Source organism: Canis lupus, chromosome 15 (assembly GCF_011100685.1).
Source record: "Canis lupus familiaris isolate Mischka breed German Shepherd chromosome 15, alternate assembly UU_Cfam_GSD_1.0, whole genome shotgun sequence".
Taxonomy (NCBI): Eukaryota; Metazoa; Chordata; class Mammalia; order Carnivora; family Canidae; genus Canis; species Canis lupus.
Genome location: NC_049236.1, coordinates 55,536,306 through 55,552,840, shown reverse-complemented (window position 1 = coordinate 55,552,840; position 16,535 = coordinate 55,536,306). Strand labels below are relative to the sequence as shown.

The 16,535-nt window shown below is 38.6% G+C and overlaps 1 long non-coding RNA gene across 1 annotated transcript in view; it reads left to right on the top strand.

The window, feature by feature from the left end:
* The first annotated feature begins 911 nt into the window (after positions 1-911).
* The window catches only part of LOC111090118, a 63,589-nt gene continuing 47,965 nt past the window's right edge, over positions 912-16,535 (top strand). The window contains exons 1-2 of the long non-coding RNA XR_005370930.1: positions 912-1,016; positions 13,691-13,828. This is a non-coding gene — a long non-coding RNA (uncharacterized LOC111090118). The remainder of the gene's footprint in view (positions 1,017-13,690; positions 13,829-16,535) is intronic.

Below are 16,535 nucleotides of genomic sequence, written 5' to 3'. Positions count from 1 at the left end.
GGCCCTGGGCCAAAGGTGGCACTAAACCACTAAGCCCCCTGGGCTGCCCGAAAATATAGTTTTTAAAATTATTTCTTCTCCTATTTTCCTGGCCCAAAAGCCATTCTAACAACCGAGTCAAGAATGCATTCTATGAGAAGAAAAACAAATTTGGTATCTCTATACTTAGCAGCATCCTCCAAAACCAATTTTACTATACAAACTGGTGGAATTTGAGATTTATAAAAGTCAAATATATGTCTTGAGAATCAGAAACATGGACTTTAAGGTCAGTCGATTCGTTCAACTTTTGAACTCTAACATTTATATGCTGCAGTGATTTACAATGGATTTAGCAGAAAGAGAATGTTTAACATTATACCTGAGTATTTCTTTTCTCTTTTATTATGTAATACAAGTTAAGAATTGCTAATCATTTTTTTTAAAAGATATAAATATCATGTTCAGAGGTGCTAAAGGAAAAAAAGTGAACATAAAGCCATAGCTGACAAAATATAAAATGCAATCAGAGGCAAATGTGAAACTATTCCTATTGCTTTGTTTTGTTTTAAATTTATTCAAGTGGTACGCAATGTGCTTTTCATTATCTGAAACTTGAGGGAGGAAGTAGCAGCCAGATATGTGCCTCTCTATAGAAATGAGCGAGGTTCCTTCACAGCAGTCCTAACATTTTATTGCCAAAGGTCAGCTAATATATCATTTAGAAAGGGTCAGGATAGCCTTTTTATAGTTAAAAAAGGTAACATTTGGTCAAAGACCTCTGGAACGTCTATTAAGTTTCCAGATGTCTTGGCAATAACTTTCAAATAACCACATTTTTTTTGCTAACCATAACCTAATTTTATTAGTCTAGACATTGAGATAAAATAGTATTCATAGACTCTTCTAAACCGGTTCCTCTGTTCTATCAGGTGTGAGCACACTGTCTCTTCTTTGCCAGTTTTTGCATGTGATGGTTTCCAGGAACTGCTCTCCAAGAGTGAGATCATGCCTGGAACAGCAACTGCCAGAGGAAGGTGAGAGACAGATGGTGGCCTGACAGTTATTCCTTCCAATTCTATATTAGGAAATTGCATAGAATAAGTCTGCATTTCTAAATATATGTCTAGTAAAATGAAGTTCGTGAACCTCTTTTATTCTCTCAGATGACCCATAATTAGGATTTTGTCAGAAGATCAATAAATCTAAAAATAAATATGGAACTCTTAACTAATTGCATCCTTTAATATTACAAGAAAATTAGCAAGAAATTGTGAGTTATAGAGACAAAAAAAGTAGAATTTCTTGTATAGGATTCAAAATCATGGATATTTCACAGCCTTTCCTATGACCAAAAGGCAGGACTTAAAGAGTTCAGGCATCTCTGGGGTTGAATATCTTTAATCTGTGTTCTTCCTGCATTTTATCCATTTCTTCTCTTAATCTTTCACACCTTTTGTCTTCTGAATAAAAAAGCCATGAGTGAGGACAATTAGAAGTTCTATTATGGAGGAAGCAAATGAGAAAAATGTGTGAAATAAATTAGTTTGCAAGTTAATAGAAGCAAAAACCCATGGTAGAAGGGAAAACATCTGGTTTCTAATTTTAAATGTACACTAACTAGCTCATTGGCTTTTGGTTTGGGTTGACTTCTACCCCCCAGAGTAAGTAAGGATGATACAGCTTTGAAACCTGTATCATAAGGGTTTGTTAGCGACAAGTCCCCTGTCTTTAGATCTATCTTGAAGAGATAGGAGGTACATATAATTTATATCAGGGAACTGCCAATGGTTCCTCAAAGCAAATATTTTTAAAAATCTTGTCAAATATATGCCTTTATTGCCTCTTTGGTGAATGAGTCTATCATCCATCTAGTCATCCATGTTAAAAATATGAAAATCCTACTCAATTCCCCACCCATTTTTTAAATCCACGTTAATAATATTTTAACAGGGTCACATAATCTGATAGGCCAGCATGTGAAGTTAGGCAACATTGCCTTTTTTAGAGGTTCTCAAGCTATTCTGGACCAATCCGTCTTTTATTATTTTGTAGCTTATGAACTTACATGACATGAAAAGTAAAACATAAACTCAGTCCATTCATTAATGTATTTGGGACTCAGAGCCTAATGAAAATAATTTGAACATGGTATGCTTTGGATTTTGGACCTGTTTGATAAATTGGGTTCTAATGGAAGCTGGATTGAAGGGAGAAACAAGATCTCTTAAAAAACAAACAATCATGAATAAGCTAAAATCTTGGTAATGTCTGCTGTAGGAAGAGGCTCAACCAGAATATTGCCAGGAAAGGTAGTCTCAGGTATAATGTGAAATATGCTTAATATACTTCCTGGTCACTCAACCTTCTTACTTCTTATAGGAGCCAGGATGTAAACTGGGTTTAATAACATGTTTAATAATGCTGAAGGAAGTGACAACAAAAGGCAGAAGCTTTGGTTTAAATGAGATGCTGTTCTCTTTAAATCTCAACAGGAAAAGTAGCTTCTGAACATTGAGGGAGGAGCAAGATGGCGGAAGAGTAGGGTCTCCAAATCACCTGTCTCCACCAAACTACCTAGAAAACCTTCAAATTATCCTGAAAATCTATGAATTCGGCCTGAGATTTAAAGAGAGACCAGCTGGAATGCTACAGTGAGAAGAGTTCGCGCATCTATCAAGGTAGGAAGACGGGGAAAAAGAAATAAAGAAGCAAAAGGCCTCCAAGGGGGAGGGGCCCGCGAGGAGCCGGGCTGAGGCCGGGGCGAGTGTCCCCAGGACAGGAGAGCCCCGTCCCGGAGGAGCAGGAGCTGCACCGACCTTCCCGGGGGAAAGGGGCTCGCGGGGAGTTGGAGCAGGACCCAGGAGGGCGGGGATGCCCTCGGGCTCCCGGGGACACTAACAGAGCAACTGCGCGCCCAGGAGAGTGCGCCGAGCTCCCTAAGGGCTGCAGCGCGCACGGCGGGACCCGGCGGGACCCGGAGCAGCTGAAGGGGCTCGGGCGGCGGCTCCGCGGAGGGGGCTGCGCGGCCCCGGGAGCAGCTCGGAGGGGCTCGGGCAGAGGAAGAGGCTCCGTGCGGAGGGGGCTGCGCGGTTCCAGGAGCAGCTCGGAGGGGCTCGGGCGGCGGCTCCGCGGAGGGGGTTGCGCGGCCCGGGAGCGCGAATCCACCAGCGCAGGCTCCGGAGCACAGGGCGCCGGGACACAGCCCAGGATCCCGCCTCCCCCGGGACAGGCAGAGGCCGGGAGGGCCCAGGACAGCGAGGACGCTCCTGCCCCAGCTGAGCAGAGCAGCGGCCCCGCCCCGGAGCCTCCAGGCCCTGCAGACGGAGTTCCTGCCGGAGCTGAATCCAGGGCTCCAGAGCTGCCCCGCCACTGGGGCTGTTCCTCCTGCGGCCTCACGGGGTAAACAACCCCCACCGAGCCCTGCACCAGGCAGGGGCACAGCGGCTCCCCCAACTGCTAACACCTGAAAACCAGCACAACAGGCCCCTCCCCCAGAAGATCAGCTAGACTGACAACTTCCAGGAGAAGCCAAGGGACTTAAAGTACACAGAATCAGAAGATACTCCCCTGTGGTTCTTTTTTTTTTTTTTTTTTTTTGTTTTGTTTTTGTTTTTGTTTTTGTTTTGTTTTGCTTTTTGATTTGTTTCCTTCCCCCACCCCCTTTTTTTCTCCTTTCTTTTTCTTTCTCTTTTTCTTCTTTTTTTTTTCTCGTTTTTTTTTTCTTTTCTTCCCTTTTTTTTTCTCTTTCTCTTTTCTTTCCTTCTTTCTCTCCTCTCTTTTTCTCTTTTTCCCAATACAATTTGCTTTTGGCCACTCTGCACTGAGCAAAATGACTAGAAGGAAAACCTCACCTCAAAAGAAAGAATCAGAAACAGTCCTCTCTCCCACAGAGTTACAAAATCTGGATTACAATTCAATGTCAGAAAGCCAATTCAGAAGCACTATTATACAGCTACTGGTGGCTCTAGAAAAAAGTATAAAGGACTCAAGAGACTTCATGACTGCAGAATTTAGAGCTAATCAGGCAGAAATTAAAAATCAATTGAATGAGATGCAATCCAAACTAGAAGTCCTAACGACGAGGGTTAACGAGGTGGAAGAACGAGTGAGTGACATAGAAGACAAGTTGATAGCTAAGAGGGAAACTGAGGAAAAAAGAGACAAACAATTAAAAGACCATGAAGATAGATTAAGGGAAATAAACGACAGCCTGAGGAAGAAAAACCTACGTTTAATTGGGGTTCCCGAGGGCGCCGAAAGGGACAGAGGGCCAGAATATGTATTTGAACAAATTCTAGCTGAAAACTTTCCTAATCTGGGAAGGGAAACAGGCATTCAGATCCAGGAAATAGAGAGATCCCCCCCTAAAATCAATAAAAACCGTTCAACACCTCGACATTTAATTGTGAAGCTTGCAAATTCCAAAGATAAGGAGAAGATCCTTAAAGCAGCAAGAGACAAGAAATCCCTGACTTTTATGGGGAGGAGTATTAGGGTAACAGCAGACCTCTCCACAGAGACCTGGCAGGCCAGAAAGGGCTGGCAGGATATATTCAGGGTCCTAAAGGAGAAGAACATGCAACCAAGAATACTTTATCCAGCAAGGCTCTCATTCAAAATGGAAGGAGAGATAAAGAGCTTCCAAGACAGGCAGCAACTAAAAGAATATGTGACCTCCAAACCAGCTCTGCAAGAAATTTTAAGGGGGACTCTTAAAATTCCCCTTTAAGAAGAAGTTCAGTGGAACAGTCCACAAAAACAAAGACTGAATAGATATCATGATGACACTAAACTCATATCTCTCAATAGTAACTCTGAATGTGAACGGGCTTAATGACCCCATCAAAAGGCGCAGGGTTTCAGACTGGATAAAAAAGCAGGACCCATCTATTTGCTGTCTACAAGAGACTCATTTTAGACAGAAGGACACCTACAGCCTGAAAATAAAAGGTTGGAGAACCATTTACCATTCGAATGGTCCTCAAAAGAAAGCAGGGGTAGCCATCCTTATATCAGATAAACTAAAATTTACCCCAAAGACTGTAGTGAGAGATGAAGAGGGACACTATATCATACTTAAAGGATCTATTCAACAAGAGGACTCAACAATCCTCAATATATATGCTCCGAATGTGGGAGCTGCCAAATATATAAATCAATTATTAACCAAAGTGAAGAAATACTTAGATAATAATACACTTATACTTGGTGACTTCAATCTAGCTCTTTCTATACTCGATAGGTCTTCTAAGCAAAACATCTCCAAAGAAACGAGAGCTTTAAATGATACACTGGACCAGATGGATTTCACAGATATCTACAGAACTTTACATCCAAACTCAACCGAATACACATTCTTCTCAAGCGCACATGGAACTTTCTCCAGAATAGACCACATATTGGGTCACAAATCGGGTCTGAACCGATACCAAAAGATTGGGATTGTCCCCTGCATATTCTCGGACCATAATGCCTTGAAATTAGAACTAAATCACAACAAGAAGTTTGGAAGGACCTCAAACACGTGGAGGTTAAGGACCATCCTGCTAAAAGATAAAAGGGTCAACCAGGAAATTAAGGAAGAATTAAAAAGATTCATGGAAACTAATGAGAATGAAGATACAACCGTTCAAAATCTTTGGGATGCAGCAAAAGCAGTCCTAAGGGGGAAATACATCGCAATACAAGCATCCATTCAAAAACTGGAAAGAACTCAAATACAAAAGCTAACCTTACACATAAAGGAGCTAGAGAAAAAACAGCAAATAGATCCTACACCCAAGAGAAGAAGGGAGTTAATAAAGATTCGAGCAGAACTCAACGAAATCGAGACCAGAAGAACTGTGGAACAGATCAACAGAACCAGGAGTTGGTTCTTTGAAAGAATTAATAAGATAGATAAACCATTAGCCAGCCTTATTAAAAAGAAGAGAGAGAAGACTCAAATTAATAAAATCATGAATGAGAAAGGAGAGATCACTACCAACACCAAGGAAATACAAATGATTTTAAAAACATATTATGAACAGCTATACGCCAATAAATTAAGCAATCTAGAAGAAATGGACGCATTCCTGGAAAGCCACAAACTACCAAAACTGGAACAGGAAGAAATAGAAAACCTGAACAGGCCAATAACCAGGGAGGAAATTGAAGCAGTCATCAAAAACCTCCCAAGACACAAGAGTCCAGGGCCAGATGGCTTCCCAGGAGAATTTTATCAAACGTTTAAAGAAGAAATCATACCTATTCTCCTAAAGCTGTTTGGAAAGATAGAAAGAGATGGAGTACTTCCAAATTCGTTCTATGAAGCCAGCATCACCTTAATTCCAAAGCCAGACAAAGACCCCGCCAAAAAGGAGAATTACAGACCAATATCCCTGATGAACATGGATGCAAAAATTCTCAACAAGATACTGGCCAATAGGATCCAACAGTACATTAAGAAAATTATTCACCATGACCAAGTAGGATTTATCCCTGGGACACAAGGCTGGTTCAACACCCGTAAAACAATCAATGTGATTCATCATATCAGCAAGAGAAAAACCAAGAACCATATGATCCTCTCATTGGATGCAGAGAAAGCATTTGACAAAATACAGCATCCATTCCTGATCAAAACTCTTCAGAGTGTAGGGATAGAGGGAACATTCCTCGACATCTTAAAAGCCATCTACGAAAAGCCCACAGCAAATATCATTCTCAATGGGGAAGCACTGGGAGCCTTTCCCCTAAGATCAGGAACAAGACAGGGATGTCCACTCTCACCACTGCTATTCAACATAGTACTGGAAGTCCTAGCCTCAGCAATCAGACAACAAAAAGACATTAAAGGCATTCAAATTGGCAAAGAAGAAGTCAAACTCTCCCTCTTCGCCGATGACATGATACTGTACATAGAAAACCCAAAAGTCTCCACCCCAAGATTGCTAGAACTCATACAGCAATTCGGTAGCGTGGCAGGATACAAAATCAATGCCCAGAAGTCAGTGGCATTTCTATACACTAACAATGAGACTGAAGAAAGAGAAATTAAGGAGTCAATCCCATTTACAATTGCACCCAAAAGCATAAGATACCTAGGAATAAACCTCACCAAAGATGTAAAGGATCTATACCCTCAAAACTATAGAACACTTCTGAAAGAAATTGAGGAAGACACAAAGAGATGGAAAAATATTCCATGCTCATGGATTGGCAGAATTAATATTGTGAAAATGTCAATGTTACCCAGGGCAATATACACGTTTAATGCAATCCCTATCAAAATACCATGGACTTTCTTCAGAGAGTTAGAACAAATTATTTTAAGATTTGTGTGGAATCAGAAAAGACCCCGAATAGCCAGGGGAATTTTAAAAAAGAAAACCATATCTGGGGGCATCACAATGCCAGATTTCAGGTTGTACTACAAAGCTGTGGTCATCAAGACAGTGTGGTACTGGCACAAAAACAGACACATAGATCAGTGGAACAGAATAGAGAATCCAGAAGTGGACCCTGAACTTTATGGGCAACTAATATTCGATAAAGGAGGAAAGACTATCCATTGGAAGAAAGACAGTCTCTTCAATAAATGGTGCTGGGAAAATTGGACATCCACATGCAGAAGAATGAAACTAGACCACTCTCTTTCACCATACACAAAGATTAACTCAAAATGGATGAAAGATCTAAATGTGAGACAAGATTCCATCAAAATCCTAGAGAAGAACACAGGCAACACCCTTTTTGAACTCGGCCATAGTAACTTCTTGCAAGATACATCCACGAAGGCAAAAGAAACAAAAGCAAAAATGAACTATTGGGACTTCATCAAGATAAGAAGCTTTTGCACAGCAAAGGATACAGTCAACAAAACTAAAAGACAACCTACAGAATGGGAGAAGATATTTGCAAAGGACGCATCAGATAAAGGGCTAGTTTCCAAGATCTATAAAGAACTTATTAAACTCAACACCAAAGAAACAAACAATCCAATCATGAAATGGGCAAAAGACATGAACAGAAATCTCACAGAGGAAGACATAGACATGGCCAACATGCATATGAGAAAATGCTCTGCATCACTTGCCATCAGGGAAATACAAATGAAAACTACAATGAGATACCACCTCACACCAGTGAGAATGGGGAAAATTAACAAGGCAGGAAACAACAAATGTTGGAGAGGATGCGGAGAAAAGGGAACCCTCTTACACTGTTGGTGGGAATGTGAACTGGTGCAGCCACTCTGGAAAACTGTGTGGAGGTTCCTCAAAGAGTTAAAAATATGCCTGCCCTACGACCCAGCAATTGCACTGTTGGGGATTTACCCCAAAGATACAAATGCAATGAAACGCCGGGACACCTGCACCCCGATGTTTCTAGCAGCAATGGCCACGATAGCCAAACTGTGGAAGGAGCCTCGGTGTCCAACGAAAGATGAATGGATAAAGAAGATGTGGTTTATGTATACAATGGAATATTACTCAGCTATTAGAAATGACAAATACCCACCATTTGCTTCAACGTGGATGGAACTGGAGGGTATTATGCTGAGTGAAGTAAGTCAGTCAGAGAAGGACAAACATTATATGTTCTCATTCATTTGGGGAATATAAATAATAGTGAAAGGGAAAATAAGGGAAGGGAGAAGAAATGTGTGGGAAATATCAGAAAGGGAGACAGAACGTAAAGACTGCTAACTCTGGGAAACGAACTAGGGGTGGTAGAAGGGGAGGAGGGCGGGGGGTGGGAGTGAATGGGTGACGGGCACTGGGTGTTATTCTGTATGTTAGTAAATTGAACACCAATAAAAAAATAAATAAAAAAAAAAAAAAAAAAAAAAAAAAAAAAAAAAAAAAAAAAAAAAAAAAAAAAAAAAAAAAAAAAAAAAAAAAAAGTAGCTTCTACCTAAGGCTCTAAAATTAACAGTTACACTTAATTTACATATTTAATCACCATATGCGCTTCTCATAAATCTTTGGATTTGAGTACAGTCAATTTGGGAACACTACTGCGGGTAAGCCAAAAGAATCCCACATATTGGTACTTACTAGGATACAGCAATCATATTTAAGTAACTCTTGAATACTGGCTATTTTTTTTTTATCTCTACTGGCATTGCTGTAGTTTAGACACTTATCTCAAATGGATTCTTTTCAAGACTTGTAACTGATAGAACGTCCTTCAGTCTTATCCATTCCAAGACATTCTCTACTCTGCTACCAGAGTAATCTTTACAACTTAAAAATCTGATCATGCTGCTCTAGTGCTTTAATGATTACTTCAATGGTGGTCCCAGACTTATAAAATAAAATGAGGTTCCTTTCCAAAAGCCATAAAAACATGTCTAGCTGTGATTTCTGCATTTTTTCTCATAAATTGAACGTGTATGTATAACATATACAAGTGGGTGTATACAGTATATACACATACTTACATAGATACATACAGTCATCATTTTTCAAATACTTTGAGTACCCATTATTTGCATTTTTTGTTAAAGGAGCTTATATTTCCATAGGCAGAGATGAGTAATAAACAAACCCTCCCCTAAAAAGCAAACCATAAAATAAGTAAAGATAGTGATATGTTCTGAGAAAAAAAGAGGGCATGAGATACAGTGACTAAACCGGGGAGAGGGAATGAGGGCTACTCCAGGTAGGATGGTGAGGAGAGAGCCACCAGTGGAAGTGATGCCTGAGTTAAGACTTGAAATAATCCATTTATACAAATAGCTGGAGTAGGAAACATCAGGAAAGAACAACTATAAAGAGCCCCTGCAAAACTGCAAAGGCCAAAGTAGATGGCATATAGTTGAGAGGGGCTGGAGAAGATAGGTTTAAAGTTACATTGAAAAAGTCAGCAGGTCCAAATGGAGTCTAATAATTATTCGATTAACAAGAAGAGGAGTAATGATAATAATCCCATGTAACGCACATAATATGCCAAATATTATCTCAGAGAAACATTAACTCATCATCTAATGAGATTTTAATCCAAACAATATCTCATTGGAAAGGCACTGTTATTAATCTCTACTTTGCTAATAAGGAAACTGAGCAAAAAGTAAACAAATGGCTTGCCCCAGATAACTTAGAAAAAGTCATAGCTAGTGAGTGGTGGAATCTGTTACATAAGCAGTCAAGCTTTAAAATCTAATCACCATTCTATAGCATATGTTGGCATTTGTCAGAGCAAATAAGTATTTTAATTGCAGTTTAACATTAAATTAAATTGTTAAGTTGTACTTTAACTTCTAAGTGCAATGAGAAGCTAATGAAAAATATTAAGCGAGGAAGATAAGAGTTACCCTTTAAAAAGCTTCCTCTGGCCACATCGGTGTTTGTTTAGGAGGGGGTATTTGCAAAAATGGAAGCAGAAAATATCAGCTAAAGAACAAATACAGTCAGTCATTCAGCCAACAGAGGACCATGTTTTGTACTAAGTGGTAGCAAGAGAGCTCATGAGAATTCATCAAATTCCAATGTATCTTGCAGGTGGAAGTAAAAGATTTGCTGATCGATGAGAAGTAGAGATTCTGAAATAAGACTCTCAGGGAAGACTCTTAATTTTGGCTCATTGAATGTGTAGATGGTGAGCCAATTAACACGGGAGGAGTGGGAAGTAAATTGGAAAGAATAGGAACTAGAGGATTTTTGCTTTGGAAATGCTACGTGTGGCATGGCTATTGGATATCCAAGTGAAGACTTTAAGGAGAGAGTTGTAAATAAGTCTATGGTGCTCAGATGAAGGTTGAGACTGAAGATACAGATTTGGTATCATTAGTGTATGGATAAAATGCAAAGCTAAGAGGCCAAATGAGTTTGTCACCTGGAAAGAAAATGCACTTGTCATTCTTATTTATTTGCTATATCTCAAACATCCCATGATCTCTCATACCTTTGGATCTTTGCAGGCAAGTAGGTAATAATTTTCTCTGAAAAATATATCTAATGTTACATATCTTACCTTAGGATTTCCCTTTCCAGTAAAATTTTTCCTGATTACTTATGAAGAATTAGGGACTGATGAAAACATTTATTTTATCCATCCGTCCATCCATTCATCCCTCCCCCCACCCACCCATCCATGCATTAATCCATCTATCCATCCACCCAACAGGCTTATGCTGGGTTATGTTAGCTAACGTATGCCTGAGAATTCGCTCATCATTTGGGGATGCCATAGTGAATGCAAAGTACTAAGTCCCCAGCTTTTGGATTTTTAAAAATCTATATATATTACTAGAACCACATTTTTTAAAACTTTGAATTGTAACATGGTGGATCACTAAAAAAATTAATAGGTCTTGATCAGCATGAAAAATAAGAAATAGAACAAACAAAATAAAAACTATCAGAATGTATCATGCACAACAATAATATTGCTTTGTGAATCATCCCTCCCACCTCAACATATGTATCTACTAGATTGAAACAGAGTGTTTATTTCTTTTATTATGGATGATGTTTTAAAAAGCTTGAAAGACATTGTCTTAGACTACTCATCACCTTGCTTACATATCTTTGCCTCATTTGACTGGACTCTGTGAGGAAGGGACCAGATCATTTTATAAAACCTTTCTACATTTGAATTCTCAGAACCTAACTTCTGATGTAGAACAGGTGGGTAATAATGTCTGTGGAAAGATGATTGGTTGGAGATAAGTCAGAGAAAATGGGGTGTTTGAAGAAGCAGCACAAAATCATCAGTGAAAGTCAGCTTCTGCAGTCCTGAGTGCTTAGCTAAACCCTGAGAGTTCCTGCATTATGATGGGATGGTAAGTACAGAGTAACTCCGGAAATAGATATATCAAGTAACTGTACCACAGAATGAAAGAGCACCAGGGTATGTCTAATAAAATGAGTCTTTTAAGTGTTTTGTCCTGTATTGGCTGTTATAAAAGACTGAGTTTTTGTCCTATAATGCCAATTCCATTTCTGTTCTGAAAAATAAATAAACATTAAATACCTGTTGCTTGCTTGGTCCCTAAATAATTGATTGAAATGTTATCTTTGGGGCCAGTGTGCATCTATGATTTGTAGAGAACTTCTACATCCTTAGTAATAATTAACATTCTTAGGAGAAAGAAGTCTACTTTAAATAGAATGTTTGAACTCAGAAAATAGAAAAGAATTCAAACTATGGTTACTTTATGACAAGGACATTCCATTGCCAGGAAGAATGGTAACAGTTTTTATCTTGATTTAGTTCTTGTTTTCAATTCTTTCATTAAATCCAAATTTCAAGTGATAGGCCATAAATATGCATTTTTAAAATTTAATCTTTTCCTGCATAAAATATTTATTTCTTATGTCTTTTGGACTGGGACACTATTTGTTCGTGTGCGTTTATATTTGAAACACCGTCTTGACCACAGTATGAAGGTATAGGAAAATATTTGTAGGCCACTTTATTTTGCCAAGTGACTATTTTCTTGAGAGCTTTTTATAACAAAACTTACTTGTTATTTTCACAGTATTCCTAGAAAAGAAAGCTAGTGTAAAAAAAAAAAAAAGCTCTGAATACATGAGGGGTTTGATAATGGGAAGAAGGAAAGAAGGGGAGGAAGAAAAAGAGGATGAGGTAGAAAGAAAACCAAAGAAGTAGAAGTTCTGGGAGGGAGCAGTGAAAAGCATGTTTAATATCTACATCTTGCCTCTTCCCACTTCTTCCAAGACAGTAGCAATAGCAATAAAGTTTTATCTAGAAACAAAAATAGGAAACATCCTTAAAAAATTATCATCCTGCTTTAACGCAGTTCATTCCTAAGAAAGTATTCATATGAAATTGCAGCATGTTAAGACTTTTTCTGATTATAGAGCAAAATAATTATTCTTTAAAGATTGAATCATAGAAGGTGACTCAGTCAGTTAAGGATTTACCTTTGGCTCAGGTCATGTTCTCAGGGTCCTGGGATACAGCCCCATGCTCAGCTCTATGCTCAGTGAGGAGTCTGCTTCTCCTTCTCTTGCTGTGCTCTGCTCTCTCTCTCTCTTTCTCTCTCTCTCAAGCAAATAAATAAAATCTTTAGAAAAATAAAATTAAAAATAAGATTGGATTTAGGTATCAGCAAGCACAGCAACGGTGACAATGAAGCATATACACACAATGGGGGTATGGATGGGCTGGGGAAAGAAAATTATGTTCCTATGTGTTCTTTTTTTCCAGAAGAGAACGATTTTCTTTTGGCTAAAAGTCCATAGGGCTGGGAAGGAAACTAAGTGAACTGCATACTTGAGATGAAGCAGGAGTGGGGGGTTTTCAGGTATACAAAGCTAAAGTGACTGTCCCCTTCCCTATTCCCGACCCACATATATTTGTTTACATAGTTACATAACATGTTTGGCACATTGATTGGTATATAGGTAGCACTCAATGAATGTTAAATATTCCATTAAATGGATTAAAATTGAGGGACTTGATGCAACTCCCTAGAAGGTGGAGAGAGGTACAAGAGTAGGGTAGGCAGAGTCATGGGCTCCTAAAGATGTCCACACCCTAATACCCAGGACCTGAGATGTGTTTTGTTATACAGCAAAGGGGAATTAAGGTTGCATTCGGAGTTATGGTTGCTAATTAGTTTATTTTAAAATATAGAGATTATTCTAGATTAACTGGTGGGCCCAATGTAATCAGAAGGATCTTTAAAGCGGAAGAAGGAGGAGAGTCAGACTAATGTGCTTAGAGACTCAACGGACTTTTACTTGTTTTGCAGATCTACGAAGGCGAGAGGATTCAAGGAATGGGGTAGCTTCTAGAAGCTGGAAAAGCAAGCAGATGGATTTTCCCTTAGAGACCCCAAAAGGGAACACAGCTCTGCCGACATCTGAATGTTAGCCCAGTGAGACTTGTGGTAGGCTTTTGACTGGCAGAACTAGAAGATAAGACATTTTTTGTAGATCTAAGCCACCAAATCTCTGTGTTAAATTATCACAGAAATAGTAGAAAACTATACAATGAGTAAGTAAGCTTATAGAGATCTGCAGAAATGATTTTGCTAGTGATGTTCAGGTAAAGTGCAAACAGATCTCGGAGGGGATGGTTGACCTCTCATTTAAAGTTTTATATTCATTTAAAAAAATTCACTCGAGTATAGTTGATGTACAGTGTCATATTGTTTTAGGTATATAATATAGTGATTCAACAGTTTTGACATTACTCAGTGCTCATCACGACACAGGTACTCTTAATCCCTTCCGTCCAGTTCGCTCATCACCCCACCTCCCTCCCCTCTGGTAGCCATCCTTTGTTCTCTATAGTTAGGAGTCTGTTTTTTGGGATCCCTGGACGGCTCAGTGGTTGAGCATCCACCTTCGGCCCAGGGTGTGATCCTGAAGACCCGAGATCCAGTCCCACAACAGGTTTCCTGCACGGAGTCTGCTTCTCCCTCTGTCTGTGTCTCTGCTTCTCTCTGTCTCTGTCTCTGTCTCTCATGAGTAAATAAATAAAATCTTTTAAAAAAAAAGTCTGTTTCGTGATTTATTTTTCTTTTTATTTGTTCATTTTTTTGTTTCTTAAATTCCACATATGACTGAAATCAAATGGTATTAATCTTTTTCTGACAACTTATTTTGCTGAACACTATACTCTAGATCCATCCATGTTGCTGCAAATGGCAATATTTCATTCTTTTTTATGACTGAGTGAAATTCTATTGTGTGTGTGTGTGTGTGTGTATCACGTCCTCTTTATCCATTCATCTATCAATGGATACTTGGGCTGCTTCCATAATTTGAATATTGTAAACAATGCTGCAATAAGCATAGCGGTGCATATATCTTTTTGAATTACTGTTTTTGTGTTTTGAGGGTAAATACCCAGTGGTGGGGTTCCTGGATCATATGGTAATTTTATTTTTTAATTTTTTCTCTCATTTCTCCTTCTGGGATCCCTATAATGAAAATATTACTTCAATTGATGGTGTCACTGAGTTCCCTAAATTTATTTTCATTTATTATTTTTTCTCTTCTATTCAATTTGGTTGTTTTCCATTACTCTGTTCTTCAGGATGCTGATCCATTTTTCTGCTTCTTCACGTCTATTATTTATTCCATCCATATTTTTAATTTCAGTTATTAAGCTCTTCATCTCTGATTACTTATTATTATTATTGTTTCTATCTCTTTGTTAAGGATTAAACTGAGGTCCTCCACCCTTTTCCTAAATCCAATGAGTATCTTTATGGTCAGTGCTTAAAATTCTCCATCAGACACAACTTATCTCCATTTATTCAGTTCTCTTGATGCGATTTTGTCTTGTTCTTTCATATGGGGCATTTTCCTCTATCGCCTCATTTTGTCCAGCTCTGTATATCTGTTTCCATGTGTTAGGAAAGTCATTTATGGCTCCTGCTCTTGAAAGCAGTGGCCTTATAAATAAAGTTTTATATTCCTAAAGGTATGGTAAAATTTTAAAATATTTAATTCATTTGTATTCTATCTGTTGTAAGGGTTAAAAATTGCATTTAAACTTATTGCAATCTGTCATCAACTCCTACTCTGCCCCCTCCTTCACTATTTCTGCCCTCACTACCAGCACCATAGCTATGTATACATATGCACATATATACATATTCACCCCCGACACATATACACTTTACTTTTTTTCATATTTGATGACACTTATATGTTTCTTTTCCTCTTTCCCCACTCCTTATTTATTAGTTTATCTTTCTTAATATTTTTATTGTTCCCAGGAACAGAGACTCACTCACAGTAATTCAAACACTATGGGCAGAGTATACTTTAAGTATGTAGGAGGCAATAAGAGAGATAGGAAATCATAAAAACTCTAGAGCAGCAAATGTAGGAACTCCAGGTCTAATGGACACTGAAACTAAATGATCTAGAACCTCAGAAGTAGATATGTGAATCTTTATTTTAAAATTTCACCATTTACAAAGCAGATACTCCCCGTCTCTAATTCTTTTGGTATATCTTCTAACTTCTCTCATGACCAGTTTTTTTTTTAATAGACTTTATTTTTTAAAGCAGTTTTTAGATCTTAGCAACATTGAGCTGAACATACAGATTTCCCATAGACCTTCTGCCTCCACATATGCATAGTCTTCCCACTGTCAACAGCCCCCACCATGGTGTTACATTTGTCACAACTAATGAACTTACATACATTATTATTTTTACCCAGACATTGAGGTTTGCAACTGGTGTTCTACATTCTATGGATTTGGACAAATGTATAATGACATATATCCACCAGTATAACATCATATTGTGCTTTTTGTAGAAAAGAAAATTTTAATTTTAATGAAGTCTAGCAAGAAGTTACTGTGGCCGAGTTCAAAAAGGGTGTTGCCTGTGTTCTTCTCTAGGATTTTGATGGAATCTTGTCTCACATTTAGATCTTTCATCCATTTTGAGTTTATCTTTGTGTATGGTGCAAGAGAGTGGTCTAGTTTCATTCTTCTGCATGTGGATGTCCAATTTTCCCAGCACCATTTATTGAAGAGACTGTCTTTCTTCCAATGGATAGTCTTTCCTCCTTTATCGAATATTAGTTGACCATAAAGTTCAGGGTCCACTTCCGGGTTCTCTATTCTG